Genomic DNA, 11,512 nt, shown 5'->3' with positions numbered 1-11,512 from the left:
GCGGAGATTCACTTCTGCTCCGGTTCTACGGCAACCTGATGTCTCACTCCCATTTCAGGTGGAGGTAGATGCTTCTGAGATTGGAGCAGGAGCCGTTTTGTCCCAAAGAGATCCGGTGACTTCTAAGATGCATCCCTGTGCCTTCTTTTCTTGAAAATTTTCCCCATCTGAACGTAACTATGACGTGGGGAATCGGGAATTGTTGGCCATGAAATGGGTATTTGAAGAGTGGAGACATTGGTTGGAGGGAGCTAGACATCAAGTTGTGGTCCTCACCGACCACAAGAATTTGATTTATCTTGAATCAGCTAAAGTCTTGAATCCTAAACAGGCTAGGTAGGCCTTGTTTTTCACGCATTTTAATTTTGTGGTCTCTTTTCTTACGGGCACTAAGAATGTGAAGGCGGACGCCCTTTCTAGGAGTTTCTTTGCGGATTCTCTTGATGTGACCGAGCCTACTACCATTCTAAATGAGGGTGTAGTTCTTTCTGCCATCTCACCCGATTTGAGACGTACCCTGGAGGAATTTGAGGAGGACAAACCTGAACGTTGCCCTATGGGAAAATTGTATGTCCCTGACCAGTGGAGGAAAAGAGTAATGTCTGAAATTCATTGTTCCACGTTGGCTGGTCATCCAGGTATTTTTGGTACCAGAGATTTGGTGAGTCGGTCTTTTTGGTGGCCTGCCTTATGTCGTGATGTCAGGAATTTTGTGCAGTCCTGTGGGACTTGTTCTCGGTCCAAGCCCTGTTCTCGTTCTAGTGGTTTGTTGATGCCCCTGCCGGTGCCCAGGAGGCCATGGACCCATATCTCAATGGATTTTATTTCTGATCTTCCTGTCTCTCAGAGAATGACTGTTATCTGGGTGATCTGTGATAGATTTTCTAAGATGGTCCATCTTGTACCACTCCCAAAGTTGCCATCTTCTTCTGAGTTGATGCCCTTGTTTTTACAACAGGTGGTTCGTTTGCACGGGATTCCTGAGAACATTGTGTCGGACAGAGATCAGGAAAAAAGAGATGTAGCTCCAGCTGCTTGAAATTCTTCTTTATTGAATGAAGTAAAATTGACACATCATAAGACTCTCCAAATAGCCACACCAGGACAGGACGAAATAAGGCTACGCGTTTCGACCTACATGGTCTTTATCAAAGCCATACTCAGTACCCATCGTAAGTCAGATATATATATATGTAATCAACCAATGAAATTACTAGCATAGATCACATGACATACTCAACAGGTCCTTTGCATGAACGAGACATAACAAATAAAAATATTATACAACACAAAAGATTAAAACTTTTAACAATAGTGCAACATTAAATCATGTCTTTTATTTAGGCCATTCGGATATCTAGTATTTAAATGATAAATCCAAAATGCCTCTCGGGTGAGAAGGCAACGTTTCATGTCTCCTCCCCGAGATGACAGGTTCACACGCTCAATTCCCTGTACCTTAAAGTTTATTGTGTTTCTGGCATGACAATCAATAAAATGCTTGGAAGCTGCTGAAATATTTCTTTCAAAATTATTTGTATTTACTATATCATGTAAATGCTCCCTAATTCGAGTTTTTAATTGTCTAGACGTACACCCGATATAGGACAAGTTGCATTGATCACAATTAATTTTATATACCATATTATATGAATTGCAATTAATGTAATTTTTAATTTTAAAAAATGAAGTGTGATCACTATTACTGAACTCCTTGGATACCTGCGCATGTTTGCACGTTTTACATATATTTGCGCCACATTTATAAAAACCCTTAGTGGTAAGCCAGTTTTCTTTAGACTTTTTATTATTCAATGAAAACATGATTGGAGATAATATATTCCCCAATGAAGGAGCTCTCCTAGATACCACATTTACACCAGATGCCAAGATCTGCACTAATTTCTCATCCACATATAGAAGAGGTAAAAATTTATGGACTATTTTTTTAATACACGAAAATCGTGGACTAAATTGGAAACAAATATATGGTCTCTTTCCTATATCCCTATTTTTATTTCTCATTAAAGATGGCTCAATTAATTCCTCTCGTGTCTTTTTTTGCACTATTTGTTGCGCTCTAGTAAGAGTCCAATTTGGGTACCTGCGATTCTTCGAGTTATTAGTGACATACCCGAACTCCTCCTTCAGAGCCTCATCAGAACTGCAATTTCGTTTAACCCGGGTGTACTCCCCTACTGGAATTGATTTTATTGTATGTTTATTGTGACTGCTCATTGCATGTAAAACTGTGTTCCCACTAAAAGGTTTGTGGTGCGTTTTTGTATGGATAATAGCACCAGCCTCGCCCATCAAATTCAAATCCAGGAATGAAATTTTCTGAGAACCATAATTATAGGTAAATTGGATGTTGTATTTATTAGAATTCAGATATGTAACAAAGTCTGGTATGGCAGATACATCCACACCCCAAATAATTAAAGGTGTCATCGATGTATCTGCCATACCAGACCAACTGCTCCAGAAAAGGATTGGAAACAGAGTATATGAACTCCATCTCCCAAAAGGACATTACCAGGTTGGCAAGGGAAGGTGAGAATTTGGCCCCCATTGCCACTCCTTTTAATTGCAGAAAAAAATCTCCATCGAACATGAGAAAATTATGCGACATTAGAAACGAAACTACTTCCAAAATGTAATTTTGCAGTTTAACCGAAAAATCGCTGTATTTAGAAAAATGAAACTGCAAAGCTCGTATTGCTACTTCATGAAAAATGCAGGTATATAGAGAAATTACGTCACATGTTAACCATGTGTAATCTGATGACCAGATTTTTTTAGAAAAAATACCCAAAACCTGCTTAGAATCCTTGATGTACCCAGGAGTTCGTTGAGCCAAGGGTTGAAGCAATGAATCAACCCATTGGCACAGGTATTCATTATTTGACCCAGTCCCTGATACTATGGGTTGCATTGGAGGAATGCCATCGGATTTATGTATCTTGGGTACCCCGTGTATTATTGGGAGAACTGGATTTTTTACTTCCAAAAAATCAGCCGGATTAATTGTCAGTACTCCCAAACTGAGACCATCTTTAATTAAAGCACTACTTTTATCTTTGAATTCATGTGCAGGATTATATTTTAATTTTCTATAGGTGGTGTTATCAGACAATAATTCCATCATTTTTGCATGGTAATCTATGGAATCTAGCACCACTACCACTCCACCTTTGTCAGACATTTTTATAACCAAACTGGGATTATCCTTTAACTCCTTTAATATCATATGCTGATGAATAGTTAAATTTCTATTTGATTTATCTGAAGACCTAGTTTGGTTACAAAGAGTAAGCAAATCCCTCTCTACCATTTCTTGAAATCGCTCCATACAATTAGATCTTGCTTGTACTGGGTAAAAATAGGGTTTTTTTGTGACAAAAGCAAGAGACTGATCACAATCTCCTTCCCTAGGTGACAATTGCGAATCTAAGTCTTGTAAATTAATAAGCGCTAATTGCTCTTTAAAATTCATATCAGTATATTCATTACAAATACCATAGGAATAATTATGTTGTGTTTGAGAAAAATTCTCATCAGAATTGCTGTCACTGAAAAAATGCTTTTTCACCGTTAAATTGCGCATAAATTTATTCACACCAAGAATGGTAGAAAAAAGATCAAAATCCTGATCTGGGACAAAATTAAGACCTAATGAAAGGATCTGGATTTGTTCATCTGTAAGGTTGACTGAAGATAAATTGAGAACATTATTACAGTCCTGCGTTAATACTGGTGCTTCTTCCTGCAGGTAATTACTCCTTGACCTCCTGCGGTGCTTTCTGCCCCCACACCTTTGGCGTTTTTTGGGCGCCGATGATCTTGCTTCGATGAACCTGGAGTATTATCATTGATGGAAACATCTGAGGCACTTAAAGGATTATCCGAAGAATCCAAATCCAACGAAGTAAATGATACATGCGATTTACATTTTGGAAGTAGTTTCGTTTCTAATGTCGCATAATTTTTTTATGTTCGATGGAGAGTTTTTTCTGCAATTAAAAGGAGTGGCAATGGGGGCCAAATTCTCACCTTCCCTTGCCAACCTGGTAATGTCCTTTTGGGAGATGGAGTTCATATACTCTGTTTCCAATCCTTTTCTGGAGCAGTTGGTCTGGTATGGCAGATACATCGATGACACCTTAATTATTTGGGTTGGGGATGTATCTGCCATACCAGACTTTGTTACATATCTGAATTCTAATAAATACAACATCCAATTTACCTATAATTATGGTTCTGAGAAAATTTCATTCCTGGATTTGGATTTGATGGGCGAGGCTGGTGCTATTATCCATACAAAAACGCACCACAAACCTTTTAGTGGGAACACAGTTTTACATGCAATGAGCAGTCACAATAAACATGCAATAAAATCAATTCCAGTAGGGGAGTACACTCTGGTACATCCAGAAAGCACCGCAGGAGGTCAAGGAGTAATTACCTGCAGGAAGAAGCACCAGTATTAACGCAGGACTGTAATAATGTTCTCAATTTATCGTCAGTCAACCTTACAGATGAACAAATCCAGATCCTTTCGTTAGGTCTTAATTTTGTCCCAGATCAGGATTTTGATCTTTTTTCTACCATTCTTGATGTGAATAAATTTATGCGCAATTTAACGGTTAAAAAGCATTTTTTCAGTGACAGCAATTCTGATGAGAATTTTTCTCAAACACAACATAATTATTCCTATGGTATTTGTAATGAATATACTGATATGAATTTTAAAGAGCAATTAGCGCTTATTAATTTACAAGACTAAAGGGCATGTCACACTAAGACATATCGCTAGCAATATCGCTATAACTAGTGACGTTATAGCGATATTGCTAGCGTTATCGCTGTGTGTGATACCTACAACCCGCTCCCCCGCTGGTTATCGCTGATCGCGCAAGAACGTTCTGGACTGTTTCTCGTCGTCAGCTTTCTGCGGCGCTTCCTGCTGTGAGGACGAGCGACGCGTGGAGCCGGGCGGGAGGACGCAGGATCGCCTGGTGTGACAGGTAAGTAGCGACCCCCGTCCCCAGCGATGTCGCTGGTGAGATCTGCCTATGTGGCAGCTCACTAGCGACCACCCAGCGATGTACCAGCGATCCTGACTGCGTCATATCGCTGGTCGGGATCGCTGGTACATCGCTAAGTGTGACAGTACCTTTAGATTCGCAATTGTCACCTAGGGAAGGAGATTGTGATCAGTCTCTTGCTTTTGTCACAAAAAAACCCTATTTTTACCCAGTACAAGCAAGATCTAATTGTATGGAGCGATTTCAAGAAATGGTAGAGAGGGATTTGCTTACTCTTTATAACCAAACTAGGTCTTCAGATAAATCAAATAGAAATTTAACTATTCATCAGCATATGATATTAAAGGAGTTAAAGGATAATCCCAGTTTTTTTTATAAAAATGTCTGACAAAGGTGGAGTGGTAGTGGTGCTAGATTCCATATATTACCATGCAAAAATGATGGAATTATTGTCTGATAACACCACCTATAGAAAATTAAAATATAATCCTACACATGAATTCAAAGATAAAAGTAGTGCTTTAATTAAAGATGGTCTCAGTTTGGGAGTACTGACAATTAATCCGGCTGATTTTTTTTAAGTAAAAAATCCAGTTCTCCCGATAATACACGGGGTACCCAAGATACATAAATCCGATGGCATTCCTCCAATGCGACCCATAGTATCAGGGACTGGGTCAAATAATGAACACCTGTGCCAATGGGTTGATTCATTGCTTCAACCCTTGGTTCAACGAACCCCTGGAGACATCAAGGATTCTAAGCAGGTTTTGGGTATTTTTTCTAAAAAAATCTGGTCATCAGATTACACATGGTTAACATGTGACGTAATTTCTCTATATACCTGCATTTTTTATGAAGTAGCAATACGAGCTTTGCAGTTTCATTTTTCTAAATATAGCGATTTTTCGGTTAAACTGCAAAATTACATTTTGGAAGTAATTTTGTTTCTAATGTCGCTTAATTTTTTCATGTTCGATAGAGATTTTTTTCTGCAATTAAAAGGAGTGGCAATGGGGGCCAAATTCTCACCTTCCCTTGCCAACCTGGTAATGTCCTTTTGGGAGATGAAGTTCATATACTCTGTTTCCAATCCTTTTCTGGAGCAGTTGGTCTGGTATGGCAGATACATCGATGACACCTTAATTATTTGGAGTGGGGATGTATCTGCCATACCAGACTTTGTTACATATCTGAATTCTAATAAATACAACATCCAATTTACCTATAATTATGGTTCTGAGAAAATTTCATTCCTGGATTTGATGGGCGAGGCTGGTGCTATTATCAATACAAAAACGCACCACAAACCTTTTAGTGGGAACACAGTTTTACATGCAATGAGCAGTCACAATAAACATACAATAAAATCAATTCCAGTAGGGGAGTACACCCGGGTTAAACGAAATTGCAGTTCTGATGAGGCTCTGAAGGAGGGGTTTGGGTATGTCACTAATAAGTTGAAGAATCGCCGGTAGCCAAATTGGACTCTTACTAGAGCGCAACAAATAGTGCAAAAAAAGACACAAGAGGAATTAATTGAGCCATCTTTAATGAGAAATAAAAATAGAGGTATAGGAAAGAGACCATATATTTGTTTCCAATTTAGTCCACAATTTTCGTGTATTAAAAAAATAGTCCATAAATTTCTACCTCTTCTATATGAGGATGAGAAATTAGCGCAGATCTTGGCATCTGGTGTAAATGTGGTATCTAGGAGAGCTCCTTCATTGGGGAATATATTATCTCCAAGCATGTTTTCATTGAATAATAAAAAGTCTAAAGAAAACTGGCTTACCACTAAGGGTTTTTATAAATGTGGCGCAAATATATGTAAAACGTGCAAACATGCGCAGGTATCCAAGGAGTTCAGTAATAGTGATCACACTTCATTTTTTAAAATTAAAAATTACATTAATTGCAATTCATATAATATGGTATATAAAATTAATTGTGATCAATGCAACTTGTCCTATATCGGGTGTACGTCTAGACAATTAAAAACTCGAATTAGGGAGCATTTACATGATATAGTAAATACAAATAATTTTGAAAGAAATATTTCAGCAGCTTCCAAGCATTTTATTGATTGTCATGCCAGAAACACAATAAACTTTAAGGGCGTGTGAACCTGTCATCTCGGGGAGGAGACATGAAACGTTGCCTTCTCACCCGAGAGGCATTTTGGATTTATCATTTAAATACTAGATATCCGAATGGCCTAAATAAAAGACATGATTTAATGTTGCACTATTGTTAAAAGTTTTAATCTTTTGTGTTGTATAATATTTTTATATGTTATGTCTCGTTCATGCAAAGGACCTGTTGAGTATGTCATGTGATCTATGCTAGTAATTTCATTGGTTGATTACATATATATATCTTACTTACGATGGGTACTGAGTATGGCTTTGATAAAGACCATGTAGGTCGAAACACGTAGCCTTATCTCGTCCTGTCCTGGTGTGGCTATATGGAGAGTCTTATGATGTGTCAATTTTACTTCATTCAATAAAGAAGAATTTCAAGCAGCTGGAGCTACATCTCTTTTTTCCTGATTTCCCGACGTTGGTCTGTACGGAGCTCCGTGCTACTGCTTACTACTGGTGAGCTGGCTTTTTCCGTTATTTTCTATCGTCGGACAGAGATGTCCAGTTTGTTTCCAGATTTTGGAGAGCTTTTTGTTCCAAACTGGGAATTCAGTTATCTTTCTCCTCTGCATTTCATCCTCAGACCAATGGGCAGACTGAGAGAACAAATCAGACTTTGGAGTCGTATTTGAGATGTTTCATATCTGCTGATCAGGATGACTGGGTCTCATTTTTGCTCTTGGCCGAATTCGCGCTAAACAATAGGGCTAGTTCTGCCACTTTGATGTCGCCTTTTTTTTCTATAACTTTGGGTTTCATCCTTGATTTTCTTCAGGGCAGGTGGAATCTTCAGCCTGCCCAGGTGTGGATTCTGTGGTAGAGAGAATGCAGCAGATTTGGGACCAAGTAGTGGATAAGTTGTCAAACTCTCAGGAAAAGGCCCAACGGTTTGCCAACCGGCATAGGACCATTGGTCCCCGGTTTAAAGTGGGTGATATGGTTTGGTTGTTTTCAAAAAATATTCCTATGAAGGTTGCGTCTCCAAAATTCAAGCCAAGCTTCATTGGACCTTATAAGATTTTGGAAATCCTTAACCCCGCTTCTTTCCGTTTTGCTCTTCCAGTTACGTTTAAGATTCAAAACGTTTTTCATAAATCTTTGTTGAAGAGGTTTGTGGAGCCAGTAGTTCCCATGGCGGTGCCTCCTGACCCTGTATTGGTTAAAGGTAATTTGGAGTATGAGGTAGAGAAAATATTGGATTCTCGTTTGGCTAGACGGAGACTCCAGTACTTGGTCAAGTGGAAGGGTTATGGCCAGGAGGATAATTCTTGGGTCTTTGCTTCTGACATTCATGCCGAGAGATTGGTTCATGCTTTTCACCGGGCCCATCCTGACCGGCCTGGTGGCGTGGATGAGGGTTCGATGACCCCTCCTCAAGGGGGGGTACTGTTGTGAATACTCTTTCTGGGCTCCCTCTGGTGGTTACTGAAGGTAGTGGAGCTGGTCAGATTGACAAAGGCTTGCCACCTGATAATGATGATGACGATTGGAGATCTGGGGTTTCTGACTGGAGTATTTACGACAGCTGACTTCCTTCCATCCCTGCTGGTGATTTTCTTCCTGTGCCTTCTGAGGTCTGATGTCTGCTATCTCCTGCTCTGTTCCTGCATGGTTCAGCTAAGTGGTTCATTTGCTAATCTTTTTACATTTGATCTGGTTTGTCTATCTCTGCTTTGTGCGGGTAAGCTTGCTCCTGCTGGGGCTGTGCTGGATCACCGCCCAAATGTTACTGCTTGTGTCAGTTTGTTCTGTCTTTCAGTATATACCAGAGTGCAGATATTGTGGGGGCGAAGTCGTGTGACTTCAGTGTTTTTTGTGCATCAGACGTGTTTGATTTTTCAGGGTTTTTGCGTGATTGCAGACAGTGTCTTTCCTTTCCTGTCCTGTCTAGTCAGTTTGGGCCCCATCATTTGCTCAGTCTATTTTTCTGCCTGCGTTTGTGTTTTCATCTTGCTCACCGACAATATATGTTTGGGAGCTATCTATTCCTTTGGGATCTGCTTCGGGGCAGTTTAGATTTCTCCTTTCTTGCTTTAGGCTGAGTTAGGTCTCTGGCTGTGCCGAGGCGTCTAGGGCAGGGGTCCCCAACCGCCAGTCCGCGGCCCAGCACCGGGCCGCTGCAGTGCCCTTGCCTATCCGCAGACACAAGGGGAGCCAGGGGCAGTGCAGCAGCTGATTCTCCTAGCCGCAGTCAGTGGCGTAGCGTGGGGGGGGCGGTACGCCCCAGGCGGCACGTGTGAGGGGGCAGCGCGCAGCAATTCCTAGATTGCCCTCATGTGTAGCGGCGGCCAGGGAGCGATCCAAGCAGCTCCGCTGCCTGCAAAAGGGAATAGCAAGAGCAGAGCTGCAAGGACCCGTCCAGCTTCCTGCCCGCCGCCCACACTTCCTGTCTCTGACTGACACAGAGAGGAGCGCGCCGCTGAATGACGTCATCATTCAGAGGCCGCTGCTGTGTCAGAGCGAGGAAGCGCGGGCAATGCTGCAGACAGGTGAGAGGAGAGAGGTGGTGTCTGTGTATATATGTGTGTGTGTATGTATGTCTGTCTGTGTATATGCATGTCTGTGTGTGTGTATGTCTGTAGGTGTGTATGTATGTATGTGTGTTTGTGTAGGTTAGCCTGGCCCTGGAGGAGATGGGGACATGAGGAGAAGACTGTGATGGGGAGAGAAGGCCATGATGCCTGGGGTGATGGGAGAAGGTCATGAGGGGGTAATGGGAGAAGGCCATGATGGGGGTGATGGAGAAAAGGCATTGATGGGATCATGGGAGTGATGGGGAGAAGGCAATGATGGTAGTGATGGAGAGATGGCAGTGATGGGGTGATGGAGAAGGCAATGATGGGGAGAAGGGAGTGATGGGGTGAAGGCAATGATGGGGTGATGGAGCAGGCAAGGATGGGGGTGATGGAGCAGGCAATGATGGGAGTGATGGGGAGAAGGCAATGATGGGAGTGATGGGGTGATGGAGCAGGCAATGATGGGAGTGATGGGGAGAAGGCAGTGATGGGGTGATGGAGCAGGCAGTGATGGGGAGAAGGCAGTGATGGGGTGATGGAGCAGGCAATGATGGGAGTGATGGGGTGACGGAGCAGGCAATGATGGGTGCTCTTCAGATGCTTCCAGATTATCAACGACCAAAGGGGCAGCAAATTTTTCGACCGCCCCGGGCGCCACAAACAGTTGCTACGCCACTGGCCGCGGTCCCTGTCGGCGGCGGCTTCATCCAGCGCTGAGCGGTCACGTGCTACCGCTCAATTAAGGTCATGAATATTGACGCCACTCATCTCCCATAGGCGTGGCGTACATATTCATGGACCTTAATGAGCGGTAGCACGTGACTGCTCCGCACAGGAAGAAGCTGAAGCGCCGCGAGATGCAGGGACGTGCAGCGACGGGAAGGAAGTTCAGGGGTAAGTATGATGGGGAGGATGGGGGAGCCGAGCAGAGCCATATATACATGGGATGGAGAGTGGGAGCGGAGCCATAAATAAGGGAGGGAGAGTGGGAGCGGAGCCATAAATATATGGGATGGAGAGTGGGAGCTGGGCTATAAATACATGGGATGGAGAGTGGGAGCGGAGCCATGTATACAGGATGGGAGAGTGGAGCCATGTATACAGGATGGGAGAGTGGAGCCATGTATACAGGATGGGAGAGTGGAGCCATGTATACAGGATAGGAGAGTGGGAGCGGAGCCATGTATACAGGATGGGAGGGTGGGAGCGGAGCCATGTATACAAGGATGGGAGGGTGGGAGCAGAGCCATGTATACAAGGATGGGATAGGGGAGCCATGCATACAACAGGGGAAGCCACACAGAGCTGGACAGGACGGGGGGAACCACACATACATTTTCTGATGATTAGAAAATAATCAGCATGTACAGTACTCCAGTACAATTTTTTCTAAGTGCTCAATGCTCCATTTCCTTGTAGGTTCCAATCATCTTTAGCAGTGACGGTCATCAGTAGAAGTATCCCAGTGCTCCCACTGAAACAGAGAAACAAGCCAGGTGCTCCCATTCATTCAAAACCTATGGTGAGTTGAGTCACATTATAAATGTTATAATTAAATGATAAGTATGCACTGCTAAACTACAACCGCGTCCATAGCCCCACCCCCTTATTGCCAAAGCCCCGCCCCTGCCACACCTCCATCCCCGCCCTGCCGGGCCATGGAAGAATGGTCTTGCTTGAAACCGGTCCCTGGTGCAAAAAAAGGTTGGGGACCACTTGTCTAGGGCATCGTAGGTACGCTCCACAGCTACTGCTAGTTGTGTGGATAGGATCAGGGGTCTGCAATCCGCTTAGTTAC

This window comes from Dendrobates tinctorius, unplaced genomic scaffold, assembly GCF_039654945.1.
Source record: "Dendrobates tinctorius isolate UK_male_01 unplaced genomic scaffold, ASM3965494v1 ptg000028l, whole genome shotgun sequence".
Lineage (NCBI taxonomy): Eukaryota > Metazoa > Chordata > Amphibia > Anura > Dendrobatidae > Dendrobates > Dendrobates tinctorius.
This window is presented reverse-complemented; position numbering follows the sequence as displayed.